This window comes from Populus trichocarpa, chromosome 16 (genome assembly GCF_000002775.5).
Source record: "Populus trichocarpa isolate Nisqually-1 chromosome 16, P.trichocarpa_v4.1, whole genome shotgun sequence".
Classification (NCBI taxonomy): domain Eukaryota; kingdom Viridiplantae; phylum Streptophyta; class Magnoliopsida; order Malpighiales; family Salicaceae; genus Populus; species Populus trichocarpa.
In genome coordinates, this window is record NC_037300.2 from 14,246,513 (window position 1) to 14,268,661 (window position 22,149).

Below are 22,149 nucleotides of genomic sequence, written 5' to 3' on the forward strand. Positions count from 1 at the left end.
TTCAGCTACACCATTCAGCTGTGGTGTATAAGCTGGTGTTGTCTGATGTTTGATGCCTTGTTGTGTACAAAAGGCTTCAAAATCATTTGAAGTGTATTCTCCACCTTGATCAGATCTCATGATTATGATCTTATAACCATTTTGCTTCTCAACAATTGCTTTAAAATCTTTAAAACAATTCAACACTTCTAACTTCCTCTTCAAAAAGTATATCCATGTCTTTCTGCTAAAATCACCAATGAAAGTAAGGAAGTACCTATTTTGTCCAGTTGACATAGGCTTTATGGGACCACACACATCTGTGTGCACTAACTCTAGTGGCTTATTTGCTTTCTAGTTGACTTCTTTGGCAAAACTGGATTTGTGATGTTTGCTGAGGACACAACTCTTACAGAATTCATCTGGATGATCAATGTGGGGCATACCTTTGACCATCTTCTTGCTTGCTAGCATCTTCAAACTTGTGAAATTTAGATGTCCAAGCCTTAAGTGCCGAGCCACTCTTCATTATTGATGATGACACTCAAACACTTTGCGGCATCATATTGGATGTTTAAAGGAAACATCCTATTCTTGGACATCTTCATATAGACAATTAATATCCCATTGTAGTCTTTCTCCATAAGTTGACCTACACTCAGCAAGCTGTGCTTTATGGCTGGAACATAGTAAACATCTGCAATGTAGCTATGATCGCTATTCTTCAACTTGATTAAGATATTGCCTTTACCTTTAAATGGAACTTTTAAGGTATCTCCAAAGGTGACTAGTCTTTGTATGGTCTCATCTAGATCACCAAATAGATCTCGTAGGCCACATATGTGATTGCTGGCTCCAGAATCTAGATACCAAATATTCTTTTGATTCTCGCCAAGTCATTTTTGGACAAATAATGCAGCTGATCCTCTGATGATGGCATCCTCCTATACATAGTTGGTTTGTTCACGTACCTTTAATGGAGCTTTCCTTCGACATTTGGTGCTATAGTGCCCAAATTGATTACAACTATAACACTGGATATTCCTCTTGTCACGCTTATTGTAACCGCTTCCTCTTCCTCTAGGAGTAAATGCCTACTGTCCCCGACCTCCTCTGGTGGTGTTTTTACCACCTCTTCCTCTGAATCCTGTATTCCAAGATCCTCTTTCTTGAAATCGCTGAAATCCTCTTCGTCTTTGTTGACTTCTTCCTTGAGTGGTATATCCACTTGTTGAAATCTCCCTTTGCTCATATATGTCTTTGAGAGACAACTTTGATTGTAAGGCATGCTCAATTGCCTTATCTCAATTTCTTTTCATAATCTTTTGCTCATGAGCTTGCAAAGAACTCATAAGCTCATCCACCATAAACTTGTCCACTTCTTTGGACTCTTCAATAACGACAACAACAAAATCAAATTTTGGATATAGGGATCTCAAAATTTTCTCAGTAATCCGAGCATCTGTAAGGACTTCTCCATTTTTTCTCATCTGATTGATCATCACCATAATTCTTGTGTGATAATCAGAAATAGATTATGAGGACTTCATTTGTAATAATTCAAATTCACCTCGTAAGGATTGGAGACGAATCTTCTTGATTCTGTCAGCACCTATGTATTTTTGTTGGAGAGCCTCCCATATCTCTTTTGATGTTTTTGCGTAAGCAATAATCTCAAATATGCCTTCATCAAGACCTTGATAGATGATGATCTTTGCTTTATTGTCTTTCTTTCTATTGGCTTTGAAGACTTGCTTCTCTGCCTCTTGTAGAGCATTTTCTGCTTCTTTGGACTCTGGTTCGTCATAACCATATTGCACAATCTCTATACACTCTTGTGAACCAAGAAATGCCTTCAATCTGATACACCAACTATCATAGTTATCTTTGGTCAGCTTCAGGATGAGTGTTTGTGTATTTTTGTAGTCATTTTGCTCTTTGAATGACTATATCACCTTATGAGAGTTGAATTTGACAAAACGAACACTGTAGATGGATCTAGAATGCTCAAAACAGGAGGGAACCAGTCTGACTTGGTTGAAAATAGGTCAGAAATGGGCTGAACCGGTCAGGAAACCGATTCTAGACATCGGGCAGTTCGCTGAGGTTAAACCAGGAATATTCTGGCGAATATTCTCTCAGCTCGGCTTGGAGGCAGCTTAAGCGGCTCAGCGCGACTCAAATATGGCGCGCGTGTAGCTCAGTCGTCTTCTTCCTCTGGGCGCGTCGGTTGCGCGTGGGCTACAGTGCTGGAGTTTCAAGCGGCGCGTGTTGTCCACCTCTTGATCTGATGAATCTGATTTTTGCACCGGTGAGTTCGTATAGATGAACCCTACACCGTGGAATGATCAAAACGTGTTTTTGACAACTTTGAAAAATCAGATGTATCCCAACAACACCTCTGTTTTCTAACGAACGAGGCTCTGATACCAATTGTTGGTGGGAGAAACTACTAGTGGTGGCTTTGAAACACTCAGAGGGGATAAATCAAACTATTTTATTTCAACAACAAGAAGCTTACAAAATAAACAAAAGCTCTTAATACACACCCTCTCTTTCTCTCTAGTCTTTCTCTCTTATCTTTCTCACTCACAATAACATAAACTTAGCTGTCTATTTATACACAAATTGAAAGTAAGAAAAATCAACCTTCAAGTGTGAAGGCGGCTGACAGCTGGTGGCTGGTGGTTTATGAAGGTGGTTGGAGGTGACTGCAGGCGGTGGTTGTTGTCTTTGACTTTCTTGGATTGAGTTTAATGCAACAAAACAAGTGAGCGATCAGATCAATAGCTTAATGCAGATCTCAATGATTAATTATCTGTTTCCCTTAATTAAGAGTAAGATTAATCACTTTTTTTTTAATTTCTAATTTGATTAATTAGATAAAACTACCATAATTAAGCACACATTTAATGGGACTGGTGAGCATTTATTTCGGTGTTTAATTAATAATAGCAGGACATATCACATACAAGAGCTTTAATTATCGAATTGGTTTTGATTTGATCACTTATCTATCACGGTTATAAAAAACCCAGCCAGACCGATTCGATTCTTGGTCTAGTCTAGATTTTAAATAATTTAACTTGATATGTCAACTGATAACCTAGTTGACCAGGTTTATTTTTTAAAAAAATAATAATCAACATACATATTTATTTATATTATATACATATGAAATATTATCTCACTCACCGAAAAAATATAGAATTAAAAGGAATATCATATGAAAAACTTGAAAATCATATTAAAGATCATTAGAAGTACCTACAATGAGTATACATAATATACTAAAAAAAACTGAAAACAACACAAAAAAAAGGAGTCTAATGAATAAAATAAAACTAGGTTTAGTCTTCTAAGTTTAGGGACTATAACAATAATTTTTCAAAATTAGGGACCAAAACGTAATTTTACAAGATTTGGATGACCAAATTTTAAATGTTAGAAATACATAACCATAATGAAATTTCACCAATAATCCACCCTCAATTATGTCCAGAATCTCTATTTCTGTTACAGGGACCGAATTGTAATTTTTCCAAAGTTTAGGGTCTAAACTGTAAATCTTCAAAATGGTGGGACTAAACTAAAAATTACACAAATCAATTTTCAAACTGAGATTCATCATCTTTAACCTCATAAGAATACTTTCTATAATTCCAAAATACGTTTTAGGGGTCAAATTATAACTTCCCAAAGTTTAGGGACTAAACTGTAATTTTCATAAATCAATGACCAAAATAAAATTTTGTCATCTTCAACCCCAAGACCATTCTGTCCAGATTTTTCAGCAAAGTTGAAATGAATTTCTTAACCCATAAAAATCAATTTAAACAAATCAACTCACAATCAATCCTTATTTCTAACAACACACCCAAAATCAATCACTTAACCTTAAACCCTTAATAATCATGAATCAATCTTAACAATATAAACTACAAATCCTTATAAACCTTAATCTCTTCTTTAATCCTTTTATAAATAAACCATAATTGAAAGTAACATGAGAGGAAACCACTTGCTACTTCCACCTTTCTTGAACCCAAAAACTCAAGATCAAAAACTAAAATTTTTTGTTTAATGAGGGGAGTGTCATGGCAGCCACCAGAATTAGAAGAGAGAAAAACAATTCTCTTGCAACTTTTTCTTATATACTTAGGTTGGGTTTGTGCTGACTTGGGCTTGGGTTTGGACCAAAAATTTAAGTTTTACAACACTTTCCTCGTTAAACGAAATTCATCCTCGAATTTGAATTTTAAGAATAAAAGTCTTACCATCATGATCGAACAAATTATTCACAACTTATCTTCAAAATTTAATTTCTTAAACTATCATTTAAAGTCCACTTCAAAAATCAATAAGTATCATCATGCTTCTTTTGTACACTCTAATATATCCAATAAAAAAAATATCTCACGCATAACTTTTCTTAATTCATATCCCTCAAAATCAAACAACACACCCTTAAATTTCTCTTAGATCGAATTTTTCTAAAACAACTTATCTCAATTCATTTCTCTTCCTAAATCAAAACACATCCTCGTAAACTTTTATTTATTGTTTTTTTAAAAGCATCAGGTAAAAGAATCCAGCCTTATAGTTGGGTAATGTTATAAAGCAACAAAGTCTAATGAACAAACAACAATTATGAGCTCAGACTTTTAAGGGGCATCAGCCATAGAGGAGATGTCGCTTGCAAAAACAATAAGTGATGAAGATAATAAGATGCTTGTAGTTCTCTCAACCACCCTAACAACTGAAGAGTCAGATGAAATGATAAATATTATGAAGGGGAAAGATAGTTTTTGTTACAAGATCAAAGCAACAACTATGGTAGAGATAACAAAGACCAACTAGGAAAAAGCTCAGCTGGATGAAAAGCCGATACAAGGTTACTAATATTACCACAAATGATAGTGTTTCTCTTGAAAATAAAGTTAAAGCAAGTCAACAAAAAGGAAAAAAAATCAAAGATAACGTGGGACTTGAGCTACTCGTCTTAAACTTGGCATCTCAAATTCCAATTGATAATCACGAAAACATAACGAGGGAGCAAGTAGCCAAAGAAAACACAGATGCAGATGATGCCAGGACAATGAACGAGCTTCAGATGTAGTTTATGAATCCAAAGATCATGGTATTGAAGAACTTATCATAAGCTATTAAAGAAGTTGTGAACTTATTAAAAAAACAACTACTTTAGAGAAAACTATATGGTAATAATATACAAAATTAGAGTTCTGATTATGAGACCTTATTCTGCACAATTCTGTATTGCATTGTGTTTATTTTTTTCTTATTAGGTTTGATTGCACCAATTGATATCATAGTTATGTTGGTTGGTATTAGAATTGTGTCAAAAAGCCTAGCAAATATATTTTTGGACTAGATGGACATGTCCAAATCTAAGAAGTAGCCTGGTCGCACCGAAAGACTTTTTTAACAAAAACGAACATGATTTTTAATCTAATCGTTGAATTAAGTTCAAATTTTTCTATGAAAATCTGCAAATCTGGTTCTATAATGATTGACTACCTATAACTAACTTAGATTTGAGAAGACCTTCAAATTAGACCTAGAAAATAATGATGTTTTTTTATCACTTTTTTATTTTTCTATTTAATTTCATATTTTCAGCCTTAGTTTCCGACTTCGTTTTTATTTTTATTATCTATTTATAGATTTTGGTTTTTCTTCCTTGTAAGGAGTGATTTCAAACCTATTTAAAAAGTTGTAATTCTTTTAAGAGAGACATAGGATTACATAAAGAAATTATTAATAAAACTACGATTAGGGATCATGTTCTTGAGACTCTTTTCTGAAATTGTCTCCCTAGCTTGTTCTTTGAATCTTCTTCTCCTTAGGTACAGCCGCGTCAAACCTAGTGAAACTCGTTGCAAAGATTTAACCATCAAGAACAAATTTAAGCCTTCTTATTCCAACTTCCATTCAATGAAACCGAATACAAATCACAACAACAACTTTTAGCCTGCAAGTTTCCTGCTAATTTCAAAAACAAAAACAAAATATATGTTTTGCTTGCTGTAAACCAACTTGTACCATGAGTAGTAATGTTGAAACCGAAGTAGTTGTCTGTAAACCAACTTGTACCATGACTAGAAAAACAAAATATATGTTTCGCTAGCATTTAGTTCTGTTCTCTAGCACTCGTGTTTGTAGTTGTAGGTGCGCAAGTTTCTGTACTCATATGCAGGAAGTAGTTATGCTGGCATGAAGCTGTGATATTGTGACATTTCTGAGGCAGGCATTGCGTACGTATTACAATATATCCCTGGAAAGACCGACAAGAATGCGAAACATTAGATCCAAAGAAGAAATGTGGCAAATCGAGATGAAAAATACGTAAAAAAGATGCAACACAACAATGACTGGACTTCATCACCCAGTTTCCGAATGCTAAACAGTGTCAAATGCCTCCCAGAGTTCCCCCAAACACTTCAGTGAGGAAGGGTTGCCTCTACCCTTAAACACGAAGAGTAGAATTATAGCCCCAGTGAAGTGGTCAGGGAAACTCCGGGGGACAGCTAACGTTCTTTGCGTTTCTTCGTTACAAAAACACAAGCCTAAACATGGTGAAGGTTTGTCTATATATCATGAACGAGGAGGGGACCAAGCAAATAAAGATGATAGAACTGAACCTGGCCATAATTTGGACTGGATGAAGATGAGAGTTTAGTTAGCTGAGTGTGTGGATGAGTGGCCATAATTATTTCACAGCATCTTATATTTATCCTGACTCTGATCTTTCAACTTTATTTGTTGCTGGTAAATTCTGCAATGCTGAAAAGGAAATTAAAGGTTGGAAAGAGATCAGAATGGAGAAAAGGGAATTATTCTCTACACTCCATGTTGCCCACCATTCTGTCTAGATTCACACTACAACAAGAACCTATCCTTCCATCAATGCAAAGACACAACTAGCTATCCTTGTCAGGAGGCTCCATTTTCACCATAATAAGCTTCAAAGTTAGAAACAATTTGTGTTAGCTTTCAAATAAAGTTTGACATACAAAAAACCAGAAAAGTAATAATGAAAGAAAGCCAAATTGACCTCAAATAACACATCCTGTATAAAGATTAATGGAGCCCGTCTCCGAAAAAATTATGCCTCAGCCTATATTCGAAGATGAGACAAACCATAAGAGTTCAAGATTTAACCCATTCCGTATCGAGTTAATTTATCGTGGAGAGCGGTCACAAATTGTTCTTTAAAGTCTTCAAATAATCCATCTTTTGTTTTCTTTTTGAAGATAAAAGCTGTTCAAATAGAGACTTGTCAAATTGGTGTGGAAAGAACAGAATATTTGATCACATTTTTGGGTAGTGTATAAACTCCTAGAATCTGAAAAAGACCTGCCTAGAGAACCTGAAGAGGAAAGGCTGGTTAAAGATCATAGAAAAGAGTAGAGTTGTTCTCTCAACCAGAATCTCCTATCCATTTAGCCCACTGTCGCGTCCAGGTTCACCCAGTTCTTAGCTAGTTGCTGCATGGAACAGCTCCTACAAATAGTATGGCTAATACCATGACTGAGCATATACTAAAACAAGCACTCAGCATTGCATAGTCTAGCACAGATCAAGTGTCCCCTAGAGTTCCTCTGAGCACTTCATTGGGGATCTTCCATCGACCTGAAAGAGTATTATCATTCCTACTGAAGTGTTTGGGGGAACTCCTGGTGTCATTTGATGTTAATAATTCATTAATTACAAGCTCAGAAAACACAGTGATGTGCATCATGGGAATTATAATCCATCTTGTAAGGCTAAAACTAATGTGCAAGAGGATTCAGATGGTCCAATGACAAGAGCGAGAGCGAAACAACTACAAAGGGCCTTGACGAGTCAAATTGGAATGATTGAAGCTGCGTCAGAGTTAAAAATTAGCAATCAGTTTGAAATTGGTTCAAGGATGTTTATTTGCCTACAATTGGAACTTGGAGATGAGAAAAGCCCTTAATTGTTCTTTTGATGCTGGGCTACTCGAATTTGGGTTGATATGCAAATAAGTGAAGGAATTGATGCTGTTTATGGTCAGAACAGCAAATGAATTTGAACCCGAATTTGAAGTCATCCATTGCATGTGAAAACAAGACTAATTAAGGTGGATTTCAAGTTCAGAACGTGTTCTTTCTAGATTGTCAAACCATGATTGTATTGGACTTTTGTGTAAGAAGATATGGTTGTTTTAAATTTGGTCTGTTTGTGTTAGAAAGGTCAAAAAACGTGTGCTAGTTAATTTGTCTAGGTTAGTTTGTCAAAGTCTGTTTTTTGGGCTTGACTTCTGCCATGTTGAATTATTCCTAACTTTGGAGGGATGTTCCAATTATAAATATAGTATCAGAATATGTAATAAAGAACTTTTGGCCAAGATTTGAAACTTAATTCACAGAATTAAGAGTTGTTCTTCCAAATTGATTTTGTGAAGAACCCTACCTGACTTATCACTCTTCAATCACAAAGAGTGTGGCGTCGAAATCCTAGATTGATCTTTGTGGCGTCCAGATCGACTTATCAAAGTATCATTCTAGTCTATCCTCCATCTTATTTACCTTGAAATCACTATAATCCAGCCTAAACACCAAAAGAAAGACAACACAACCAGACCCATCCTTCATCCATTTTCGTCAGATTCATTGTTGCCGATTTTTGAATCATTCACGGCACATCATCTGGTATCAGAGCATCAGTTGCGATCTAAGGCAGGAGCCAAAAACAGAAGAAAGGCTTGCTGGAATTAAGGTTGATAAACTTAATTATGGCTGGAGATAACGAAGATTTGCCAAGAGGGTTAAGTTTGGAACAGGCACAAGTTATGGGCTTACAACGATCTCATGTTGAGATTCGGGATGAAATGACTGGAATTCGTGAACAGTTGAATACCCTTATGCAAATGATGCAAAGAAATAATTTGCAACCCCAACAGAGGCAGGCACTTAGGGTGCCACGAAATGATATTATAGAAGCTGATGAAGATCCAAATGGGGATGATGAGGCCAACGATAGGGGCAGACCAAGAAGGCTGAATTATAATCCTCCTAATGGTCTCAAACTTAAGATTCCACCGTTTAGAGGAAGTAGTTCACCTGAGGAATACTTGGAGTGGATTCAAAAGGTTGAAAAGGTGTTTGAATGGTATGAATATTCTGAAGAAAGGAAGTGCAAGGTGGCAGCACTTGAGTTTACAGATTATGCTCTTTTATGGTGGGAAAACTTGAAGATTCAGAGGAGAAGGGATGGAGAAGAGGAGATTACAACGTGGGCAACTATGAAAAGAGTGATGAAGAAGAGATTTGTTCCTGATTACTATAAACAGGAGCTATACATCAGACTTCAAACTTTGCGACAAGGATCTTTGAGCGTGGAAGAGTATGTGAAAGAGTTTGAGTTGCTGCTGATTCGTTGTGAATTGATGGAACCCCAAGAGCAAACAATAGCTAGATTTCTTGGAGGGTTGAGGAAGGATATAGCTAATGTTGTTGAATTACAGCCGTACATCTTCCTTGAGGAAGTTATAAAGCTTGCAACTCGAGTAGAGAGGCAGCAGAAACGAGGAGGTGTCCGAACTGGTGTAACTACGTCAAGCACAACAAGGGCTGTTTCTACACCTACACGAACATGGAGCACACTTAAACGAGATGAGAAGGTGGAGTTTACTAAGGGGAATACCAGTTCTGATTCTTTGAAGGGAAAGGAGAAGGTGACAGAACTTCAACATCCTAGGAGGTCTCGGGACATCAAGTGCTTCAAGTGCTTAGGACATGGGCACATTGCTTCGGAATGTCCAAATAAAAGGGTGATGATTTTGCATGGGGATCATGGAGAGCTGATCAGTGGAGATGAGGTTGAAACTGAAGATGAAGATGAGGTACAAGTGGCTGAACAAGAAGAGGATTTCGAACCAGTGAAGGGAGATTTATTGGTTGTGCAACGGGTTCTGAATGCACAAATTGACGTTAGTGATGAGCAACGCGAGAACATCTTTCATACTCGATGTCAGATTCGAGATAAGGTGTGTGGGATGATCATTGACAATGGAAGTTGCACTAATGTTGCGTCAACTACCTTGGTGGAGAAATTGGGTTTAACTACCCTTCCACATCCCAGGCCGTACAGTTTGCGATGGCTGAATGAGAATGGGGAGATTCGGGTGACAAAGCAAGTTTGTGTACCTTTTTCCATTAAAACCTATCATGATGAGGTTTTGTGTGACGTTGCGCCAATGTCAGCTAGCCATTTGTTGCTGGGTCGTCCATGGCAGTTTGATAAGGATGTGACCTACAATGGACGAAAGAACACTTATTCTTTTATGCTGAATGGAAAGAAGGTGAACTTGTTACCATTGAGTTCTCAACAGGTTAGAGAGGATCAGATACGAAGCCAACAAAAGGAGGTGAAATCACGTAAGGGGCTGTTGTTAGCCAAAAAAGGAGACATCAAACAAGCATTAGCTTCAGCAGGGGCTGTTTTCATGATCTGGGCAAAGCAATTACTACAAGTAGAAGGATTGGACTTACCAATACAGATTAAAGAATTGCTTGAAGAATTTAAAGATGTGTTTCCAGATGAATTACCTAAAGGGTTACCACCTATTCGTGGAATTGAGCATCAAATTGATTTGGTGCCGGGAGCTTCACTTCCTAACAGACCAGCATACAGATGTAATCCAGAGGAAGCAAAAGAGATTCAAAGGCAGGTTGGTGAGCTCTTAGAGAAGGACTATGTGCGAGAATCACTTAGTCCATGTTCCGTACCTACTTTGCTTGTACCGAAGAAAGATGGTACCATGAGGATGTGTATGGACAGCCGCGCCATCAACAAAATAACAGTTAAGTATCGATTTCCTATACCCAGACTTGATGATTTGCTTGATGAGTTGCATGGAGCTGCATTGTTTTCTAAAGTCGATTTGATGAGTGGTTATCACCAAATTAGAATGAAAGAAGGAGATGAATGGAAAACAGCATTTAAAACTAAACAGGGGTTATATGAATGGATGGTAATGCCGTTTGGGTTATCTAATGCACCTAGTACATTTATGAGGCTTATGAATCATGTTTTGAGGAAGTATATTGGGCTGTTTGTTGTAGTATATTTTGATGATATCCTGGTGTATAGCAAGACCTTTGATGATCATATGAAGCATCTTAGAGTTGTGTTTGAAACTTTGCGAGATTCTAAGTTGTATGGGAAACTCACAAAGTGTTACTTCTGTAAAGAAAGTGTCGTGTTTCTTGGGTATATTATCTCTAGCAGGGGAGTTAAGGTTGATGAGGAGAAAATTGAGGCAATTCGGGACTGGCCAAAACCTGCTAGCATCGCTGATGTGAGGAGTTTCCATGGTTTAGCTTCTTTCTACAGACGATTTGTGAAAGACTTCAGCTCTATTGTTGCTCCTATGACAGAATGCTTGAAAAAAGGGAACGACTTTAGATGGAGTGAAGATGCGCAGAAAGCTTTTGAGATAATTAAGGAGAAGTTGTGTACTGCTCCAGTTTTAGCACTTCCAGACTTTGCTAAAACATTCGAAATAGAGTGCGATGCTTCCGGAGTTGGAATTGGGGCTGTCTTGCTGCAAGAAAAGAGGCCGATTGCATTCTTCAGTGAAAAGTTAAATGGAGCACGTTTGAACTACTCTATTTACGACAAGGAGTTCTATGCTTTGATTCGGGCTCTAGAGGTATGGCAGCACTACTTGTTGCCTAAAGAATTTGTTATACATACTGATCATGAATCCTTGAAGTATCTTAAGGGGCAAAGCAAGCTGAATCGCAGACATGCTAAATGGGTGGAGTTTATGGAGTCATTTCCTTATGTCATAAAGTACAAGAAAGGGCAAGTTAATGTGGTTGCTGATGCTCTTTCTAGGAGGTTTGCACTGATCTCTATGTTGAATGCAAAGCTGATGGGTTTTGAACAAGTGAAGGAACAGTATGCTAATGATTCCTACTTTGCTAATGTGGTTGTTGAATGTGCAAAGGGAGCTTGTGATGGGTTCTTTATGCATGAAGGTTACTTGTTCAAAATGGGCAGAATGTGTATTCCTTCAGGATCGTTACGGGAGTTGCTTGTGCGAGAGGCTCATGGTGGTGGTCTTAGTGGTCATTTTGGGGAGAAGAAGACTTATGAGCTGCTGAAAGAACATTTCTTTTGGCCTAGCATGTTACGGGATGTGCACAAGGTGATTGAGAGATGTGCTATTTGCAAGAAAGCTAAGGGTAAAGAGAATGCATATGGACTGTATATGCCATTGCCTATTCCAGAGCAACCATGGATGGATGTTAGCATGGACTTTGTACTTGGGTTACCAAGAACACAGCGTGGAAAGGATTCAATAATGGTCGTGGTTGATCGATTCTCCAAAATGTCTCATTTCATTCCTTGCAACAAAACTGATGATGCAGTACATGTTGCTGATTTGTTCTTTCAAGAGATTGTTCGTTTGCATGGAGTTCCTAAAAGCATTGTCTCTGATCGTGATACAAAGTTCTTAAGCCACTTTTGGAAGACTCTTTGGAGGACGCTTGGAACGAAGTTACTTTTCAGTACGGCATGTCATCCACAAACTGATGGACAAACTGAGGTAGTAAACCGAACTTTATCTTCTTTGTTACGAGCTGTTATACATAAGAATTTGAAGAGTTGGGATACTTGTTTGCCTATTGTGGAGTTTGCATATAATCGTAGTGTGCATGGGGCTACAAAATTTTCACCATTTGAGGTTGTGTATGGCTTTAATCCTTGTGTTCCTATTGATCTTATTCATATTCCAATTGATGAGAGGACATCTATGGATGGAATTAGAAAGGCAGAATTGATGAAGAAACTACATGAGCAGGTTCGATTACATATTGAGGAGAAAACGATAAAGTATGTTAAACAGGCTAACAAGGGGCGGAAAATGGTTAGGTTTGAACCTGGAGATCTTGTTTGGATTCATATTAGCAAGGGCAGATTCCCAAGCAAACGTAAGTCCAAGTTGATGCCAAGAGCTGATGGTCCATTTCGGATTATAGAAAAGGTGAATGACAATGCGTATAAGGTAGATCTTCCTGGTAATTACAACGTATCAGCTACTTTTAATGTGAAAGACTTGACTCCATACTTGGATGACGATGACGATTCTGATTTGAGGACAAATCATTTTCAACCCGGGGCTGATGATGTGCATCATGGGAATTATAATCCATCTTGTAAGGCTAAAACTAATGTGCAAGAGGATTCAGATGGTCCAATGACAAGAGCGAGAGCGAAACAACTACAAAGGGCCTTGACGAGTCAAATTGGAATGATTGAAGCTGCGTCAGAGTTAAAAATTAGCAATCAGTTTGAAATTGGTTCAAGGATGTTTATTTGCCTACAATTGGAACTTGGAGATGAGAAAAGCCCTTAATTGTTCTTTTGATGCTGGGCTACTCGAATTTGGGTTGATATGCAAATAAGTGAAGGAATTGATGCTGTTTATGGTCAGAACAGCAAATGAATTTGAACCCGAATTTGAAGTCATCCATTGCATGTGAAAACAAGACTAATTAAGGTGGATTTCAAGTTCAGAACGTGTTCTTTCTAGATTGTCAAACCATGATTGTATTGGACTTTTGTGTAAGAAGATATGGTTGTTTTAAATTTGGTCTGTTTGTGTTAGAAAGGTCAAAAAACGTGTGCTAGTTAATTTGTCTAGGTTAGTTTGTCAAAGTCTGTTTTTTGGGCTTGACTTCTGCCATGTTGAATTATTCCTAACTTTGGAGGGATGTTCCAATTATAAATATAGTATCAGAATATGTAATAAAGAACTTTTGGCCAAGATTTGAAACTTAATTCACAGAATTAAGAGTTGTTCTTCCAAATTGATTTTGTGAAGAACCCTACCTGACTTATCACTCTTCAATCACAAAGAGTGTGGCGTCGAAATCCTAGATTGATCTTTGTGGCGTCCAGATCGACTTATCAAAGTATCATTCTAGTCTATCCTCCATCTTATTTACCTTGAAATCACTATAATCCAGCCTAAACACCAAAAGAAAGACAACACAACCAGACCCATCCTTCATCCATTTTCGTCAGATTCATTGTTGCCGATTTTTGAATCATTCACGGCACATCACACAGTAAGCAGGCTTCGTGATACAGGGAGAACTTGAGCAAGCAGAATTTCTAGGTTTCTTGTAGTTTATGACAGAAACAAATTGTATAAGAACAGGCAAGAACTCAGCAATAAGATAAAGATATAAATGTTGTGAATGGAAGTATATTTTCTTTATTGATAAATCACTTTTTTATAGAAGAGTTTGATAACAGAATTCCGAAAAATATTGAGAAGATAAAAACAGAGAAAGAGCTGATCTATGACAGCTTTATTTGCAACTAACATCCTAACAATCTGGAACCAATCTTGACTGAATCTTCACAGCATCGAAGACCTCTTCTTCAGCAGCAAATGAGGCAACTGTCAACACTCCTCCTTGCATCTTTTGCTGCAGACTCCTATCTTGTTCCTCAAAGTTTCAAACCTTGCTTTTGGCAATGGCTTGGTTAATATATCAGCAAGCTGGTCTTCTGTCTTGCAATAAATCAGTTGCAGTTCTTCATTTTTCTGAACTTCTCTCAGAAAATAATACTTGAGCTTGAAATGCTTTGTTTTCCCATGGAAAATTGGATTGTTAGATATTGCAATTGCAGCTTGATTGTCAACATTAACTTTAGTAGCTTCCCTTTGCTCCATGTCCAGATCTGCTAGGATTTTTCTAAGCCATAAGACTTGATTTGCAGCTGCAGTAGCTGCAACATACTCTGCTTCTGCCGTTGATTGAGCAATAACTTCTTGTTTTTTGGAACACCAGGAGAAAATTCCTGATCCAAAACTAAAACAATATCCAGACGTGCTCTTCATATCATCACAGCTGCCAGCCCAATCACTATCTGCATATCCTTGTAGCTCGAAATTTTCAGCACAACTAAACTTAATGCCATAGTTTAGTGTACCTTTTATGTATCTCACCACTCTTTTTGCAGCCTTGAAGTGTATTTCACTAGCACAATGCATGAACCTCGATAATAAGCTCACTGCATGCATGATGTCTGGCCTTGTTGCCGTAAGGTACATAAGACACCCAATTAAGCTCCTGTAAATTGCTTCATCCACCTTTTCTGCCCCATCTTCTTTACTGAACTTCTCTTTCAAATTCATAGGCGTGGTCATTGATTTGCAGTCTTCCATTTTGAATTTCTTCAGAATCTCTTTGGCATACTTTTGTTGGCCAACAAAGATCCCAAGCTGATTTTGTTGCACTTCCATGCCAAGAAAATAGGACATTTCACCAAGGTCTGTCATCTCAAAAACTTCCATCATTTCAGCTTTGAAGATGTCTATCATGGTTGAATTGTTACCTGTAATAAATAAATCATCCACATAAAGTGAAACAGCCATAAGACCAGTGTTTGAACTCTTGATATATAAGGTCGATTCACTCAAACTTTTGTTGAAGCCATGTTTGAGTAAATGCTCATCAATCCTGCTATACCAGGCTCTTGGAGCCTGTTTCAGTCCATATAAAGCCTTCTTCAATAAGTAAACCTTGTCTTCTTCTCCTTCTACCATGAAACCTTTAGGTTGTTCCACGTAAATCTCCTCCTGCAGGTAACCATTCAAAAATGCAGACTTCACATCAAGTTGAAATATTTTCCAACCTTTGTGAGCTGCAATTGCTAGCAACATTCTGATGGTGTCAAGACGAGCTACTGGGGCATATGTTTCTGAAAAATCCACACCAAAGACTTGTGCATAGCCTTTGACCACAATTCTAGCTTTGTGTTTGTTGATAGTGCCATCTGCATTCAATTTTGTTCTATAAACCCATTTTACACCAATGGGTTGTTTGTGTGTCGGCATATCCACCAATTCCCATGTTTGATTCTTCTCAATCATGCTTAGCTCTTCTTTCATTGTTGTGACCCATCTTGGATCATTTTTGGCCTCCTCATATTCTGCAGGTTCAAGCACAGCTACATTGAAGCTTTGATAAATGTCTGCAAGAAGTCTGGTACCTCTGACTGGTGTGTCATCAACATCTTCATCAAAATCTTGCATGATCTCCTTACTTGCATTGCTTGTTGTATCTTCAAAATTCCATTTTTCAGCTTCAACGAATTTGATGTCTCTGCTGATAATGACTTTTTCTGTTGCAGGTTGATAAACTCTATAGCCTTTTGTGACATTGCTATAGCCAACGAAAATTCCAGCTTTAGCCTTCCTGTCAAGCTTATCTCTTTTCACCTGAGGTATATGAGTGAAACATAAGCATCCAAACACTTTTAAGTTTTGAAGTGAGGGTTTATAACCATGCCAAACTTCATAAGGTGTTTTGTGTTGTAATGCTCTTGTTGGCAGCCTGTTTAACAAGAACACAGCAGTGTTCACAGCTTCTGCCCATAATTTTTTTGGCAAATCTTTCTCAAATAATAAGCATCTTGCCATCTCCATGATTGTCCTGTTCTTCCTCTCACTCACACCATTCTGCTGAGGTGTGTAAGGTGTAGTGTATTGATGTTCAATCCCTGCATCATGACAAAACTGGGCAAACTTGTTTGAAGTATATTTTGTGCCATTATCAGACCTCACAATCTGAATTTTATGACCACTTTGATTTTCAACCCAGTTTTTAAACCTCAAAAAAACACCTGCTACTTCAGCTTTGGATTTTAAAAAATACACCCAGCACATTCTTGTATAATCGTCAATGAAAGCAACATAATACCTGCTTCCATTTAACGAATCTGTCATCTGAGGGCCTGCAACATCAGTGTGAATAAGCTGAAGTTTTTCACTTGCTCTCCAAGCTTTGTTTTGAGGAAATCCAAGTCTGTGTTGCTTGCCATATTGACAAGAAACACAAACCGTGATTTTTTCTTCTAGGCTGGGCACCCCTCTCACCATCTTCCTTCTCTGCATATAAACCAAAGCTGCTTGATTGAAGTGGCCCATCCTCTTATGCCATAAGTCAGCTTCATTTGTTGTGTTTGATACTGCTGCTGTCTCCTCTTCCATCCAATCTAGAGAAAAGCTTTTCCCTTGCATTTTTATGGTGAAAATCTCTAATCCAGTAGGATCAGAAATTAAACAGTGCTTGTTCTTGAAAACAACCGAGTATCCTTTTTCAAGAAGTTGGCCAACACTCAACAGGTTTTGATCGATTTCAGGTACAAAAAGGACATCTGAAATGAGTTTAATACCTGAATTCCCTTCGATGGCCACTGTCCCTTTTCCTTTGACAGGAATATATTCGCCATTACCAATTCTGACTTTTGAGACACTTGATTTATCAAGATGTTTGAACAAATTCACATCATTTGTCATGTGATTTGTGCAACCACTGTCTATCAACCAGCAATCACTTGCATGTTTGCTTACAAAACAGGTGGCCACAAACAATTGTTCCTCCTGTTGTTGATCAGCAACTTGAGCCTCTTCATGTTGTTGATTTGTTATGTTCTTGCAGATTTTTTCCATGTGTCCCAGCTGATTGCATTTCCTGCATTTAACATCAGGTCTCCACCAACAGTAGTTTTGTGAGTGATTTGTTTTCTTACAGTGTTGACAAGGGGGAAAGGTTCCAACTCTTCGATTGCTACTGCCTGCTCCCTTGTATTTGATGTTCTTCCTTTTCCCTTTGTCACTTTCTTTACCTTGCACCTTTGCTGGAAAAGCTCCTTCCATGGATTCTTCTTGCCTTATAGTTCTCCTTTGTTCTTGAGCTTGTAAGGCATTTAACAATTCTCCCAAAGATATTTTTGACAGATCTTTGGCTTCTTCTAATGAGGATATCTTTGACTCAAACCTCTCGGGTAAAGTCACAAGGATCTTTTCAACAACCCTTTGATCAGAAAGCTCCTCTCCCAATAGTCTTATTTTGTTGACTATGGAGAGTAATCTATCAGAAAAATCTCTGATAGTTTCTGAGTCCTTCATCTTCTGCATTTCGAACTCCCTTCTCAAATTCAAAACCTGCATTTGAATTGTCCTCTCATTACCATGGAACTCCTCCTTGAGATAATTCCATATTTGTTTCCCTGTATCAAAAGCAATTATTCTTGGAAATATTGCTTCAGAAACAGCAGCATAGAGACAAGTTTTGGCTTTGAACTTCCTTGATCTCTCCTCACGATTATTTCTGATTTGGGCTATGGTTGGATCTGCAGAAAGAGGCTGAGGTTCATGTTCTTGTTCAACAGCATCCCATAAATCGCAGGCTTGTAAGTAAGTTTTCATTCTCACAGCCCACATTTGGTAGTTCACACCAGTAAATACTGGTGGTGTTGCAAGAGAATAAGTGTTGGATGCCATTTGAAAGAATGATGAAAGGTTTTGGTTTTGGTGTTTTGTGGTTTTTTGGTGGAAGAAGGGTTTCTCACAGGTTGCTCTCTTTCTCACAAGCTGGTCCCTTTAAAATCAATGTGCTCTGATACCAATTTGTAGTTTATGACAGAAACAAATTGTATAAGAACAGGCAAGAACTCAGCAATAAGATAAAGATATAAATGTTGTGAATGGAAGTATATTTTCTTTATTGATAAATCACTCTTTTATAGAAGAGTTTGATAACAGAATTCCGAAAAATATTGAGAAGATAAAAACAGAGAAAGAGCTGATCTATGACAGCTTTATTTGCAACTAACATCCTAACAATCTGGAACCAATCTTGACTGAATCTTCACAGCATCGAAGACCTCTTCTTCAGCAGCAAATGAGGCAACTGTCAACATTTCTAAAACCTGCACAGGTTAGGCTTAACCTTTTCTTTTGTTTGTGCCAGAACAACATCATCGCAGGTAACTGATGTTTTTTTCTTACCTAAAGTTCATGACATAACTGTACATATGTTATGTTTGAGGCTCTCTATATATGGGTACCATACTTTCACAATTTTTTTTTTAAGTCATCATTATTTGACACAAATTTAAGAGCTTCCAATTGCTGCAGGAGCATTAATGAATTTGGATCAAATGCTTCCAACAGAGCTTAGAAGAACCTGAGCGCCCAAGGAAATCAACAAAACCGGAAATTCTCACGATAGGTCCGGATTTCAGTTTCAAATTCAAATGTAGAACTGTAATCAATCCAGAGCAAATTACTTGGCAAACTCATGAGATTATGCATGAGTTGGACCTTCCTACAAAGATAAGATCGTGAGCATTTTACATACAAATGAGCTTGCTGCTGGATAAGAATTCAGCAGAACAAAAAATTCCTTCTGCCAGCATTTTGCAGCCTGCAAGACCTCCCTCTCTGTCAACAAACACCATATGCAGCTTTGACGTTTTTGCCTCTAAACCACTTGCACATGAAGAGCCTTTGTTAGTCAATAAATGACAAGGTTTTCTTTTAGACCCAAACAAAAGCTGGCTTCCTTTGAAAACTACGCGGATGACAGATTTTGCTGAAAATCAACCTGTCGCTTGAAAAAGTCTCTGGCTCTTTGACACCCCTCATCCAAATAATTCATCATTGCTCAAAAATTACATCAAGAGAGGAAGGAGCAACTTAGTAACATCTTGTGAAAACAGGTTTGGTTTGGCGAGGCTTCTGCTAGCAACACTGGGTCTACTGATCTCTGTACCGTTAAATTTGCCAAGTTAAAAAGGGAAGTAAGGGCGATGATCTACCTGCTAGCAACACTTTGATGATCTACCTGCATGGAAAGGTGGGTCAGGTTGCCGGAACTAGGAGATTAATAACTTTATCCCGGACTTAGACCTGGCCTTCAAGCCCACGGCGTAAAACAGGACCTCATCAACAGGCATGGCAAAATATAGACAACCTGGAAGTTGGTTGCTGGAGTTGGCTTGGGCAAGCCTCCTTTACAAGGTCCTGAGCTTGGTTTTGTTCTAACAGTTTTTTTAAAAGAGATGCTACTTTTACTCATCACCACCTCACGAATGTGTTTTTTTTTTTTTTCAATTTTAATTTTAACATTAAGGTTTTTTTTTTGAGATTTTACTTTATAATTTGTTTGGTATATTTTTTATTAAGTTTTTTGTTTTTAGTTTAACGTGGGTGTCCGGGTCAGTTTGCGCGTACCTCGACTAATCCTACGGGCCCTGAAGTTAATGACCATGTAAGCCTCCAGTGGCCATCATATGAGCAACCACAGGGCTCGAACCTAAGACCACAGAGGGAGCAAACCTCTTAGTCCCAAGCTCTTAATTATCACTGGGCATCATATAGATGATTTTTTATTAAGTTATTTAATCTTTATGACTTGAGACAAGTTAATCTGAGTTTGTATTTTTTTTTATCTTTTAATATTTTTTTTATTAAAAATTAGTGATACTTTCTATAAATCAAAATAAAAGGAGGATTTGTCCTTCAAAACACAGTACTAACGCACAGACAAAAGCCATTGAACCCATAAATTGGTTGGAAAAGAAAGGCTAAGCAACCAATCGAAGAATCTTGAAGAGACAACTGATGTGGAAAAGGAAAGATAAAGAACGCAGCCTCAACTCAGTGATGCGAACAACGCGGCAAACAGTCTTATGAGAAGACAACCACTGAAGCAGTTTAATCATTGCAAAACAAACTATAAACAGTTCAAAACTTATGAGAAGGCATTTTAATGCACAACTAGATTTACGACCGGTTAATTTTTTTCTAGCATGAAAAATGATATCCAATCAAATGATAATAAATTGACTGAACCTACTTGATTAAAAAAATTAAAAATAGTAAAGCCCTACAAAATTATTTTTAAAATATATATATATATATATATATATATATATAAAAGATAAAAACTCAAGTCAACTCGGGTTTACTCTACTAATCCACCATCCACGAAATAAGATTAAGATAAGAAAATTATTTTTTTCTTAAAATAACCTTGAAAAAAAGATCAACACTAAAAAAAACCATTGCAAAAAAACTCGAATCACACTAGTTTAACCTAATGAACCTGTAACTCGGGATAATCATAAAGGAAAAGCATAAAAATAAGAAATTTCAAGACCTAATAGCTCAATGTTAAAGAATAAAATAAAAAAATATTGAAAAAAGACCAAAGCAACCCTTGTTAACTTGATTAACCTGATGCCCAGGATAACCCCAGAGGAAGGAAAAGGAAAAAAATAAAAAGCTTAAGGCTCAATAATCTAATATCAAATGATGACATTAAAAAAAAAAGATTGAAGTTAAATCGTGCTAATCTTTGAAACCAGCAACTGTAGTCATGAGATCAAGATAACTTTACAAAAGAAAAAAATGAAATCTTGAATAAAATTCTTAACTATAAAAAATTAAAAAGAAAAAAAAAAGAATCAAAACAATAAGAATTAAATCTAGTATAAAAACTAATGAAAACAAATAATGAGAGACTTAATAAAAAAAGATTAAAAAAAAGAGAAATTAGAAGAATAAGGACCAAAGTTAAATAAAAAAAATAAAATAAAATATTGAGGGATAAAATTGAAAGAAAAAGTAAATTAAAAAAGGATAAAAAAATAAATTAAAAGAATAAGAACCAAAATTGGATAAAAAAACAAATGAAATAAAATGTAGAGGGACTAACCCCGTTTATTTTTTTGTTTCAAAAGCGTTTTTGAAAAAAATTGAATTTATTTTATTTTTTTCTTTACTTCAAATTAATTATTTTTTAGTATTTTTAGATTTTGATGTACTGATATCAAAATAATTTTTTAAAAAAAACAAGTAAAGAATTTCCGAGTAAAAAACAACTTTTATAACACTTCCAAACACCTCCTAAATGAAAGAAAAAAATAAATTAAGAAAATAATTAAAATAATGAGGACTGAATCTAGAAAAAAATTTAAAAATATTGAGGGATAAAATTTAAAAAAAAAACAAGAAAAAGATTTTAAAAAATAATAATTAAGAGAAAAAGTGTCATATTTGATATAAAAAAACAAATGAAAATAGAAATGGATGAAATTGAAAAAAAAAATTAAAAAGAACCCAAAACAAAGAAAGACCAATCAAAAGAAAAATAATCATAATTGAAAGACAAAATAAATGGGAGGACAAATTTAATTTTTGACTGACATGGCATGAATTTTAAAAAGTGGAGAGAGAAAATAGATGGAGGAGAAAAAAAAAAAACTATTTCCAAACCGCTGTGATTGTAGCAACACGCACCACCC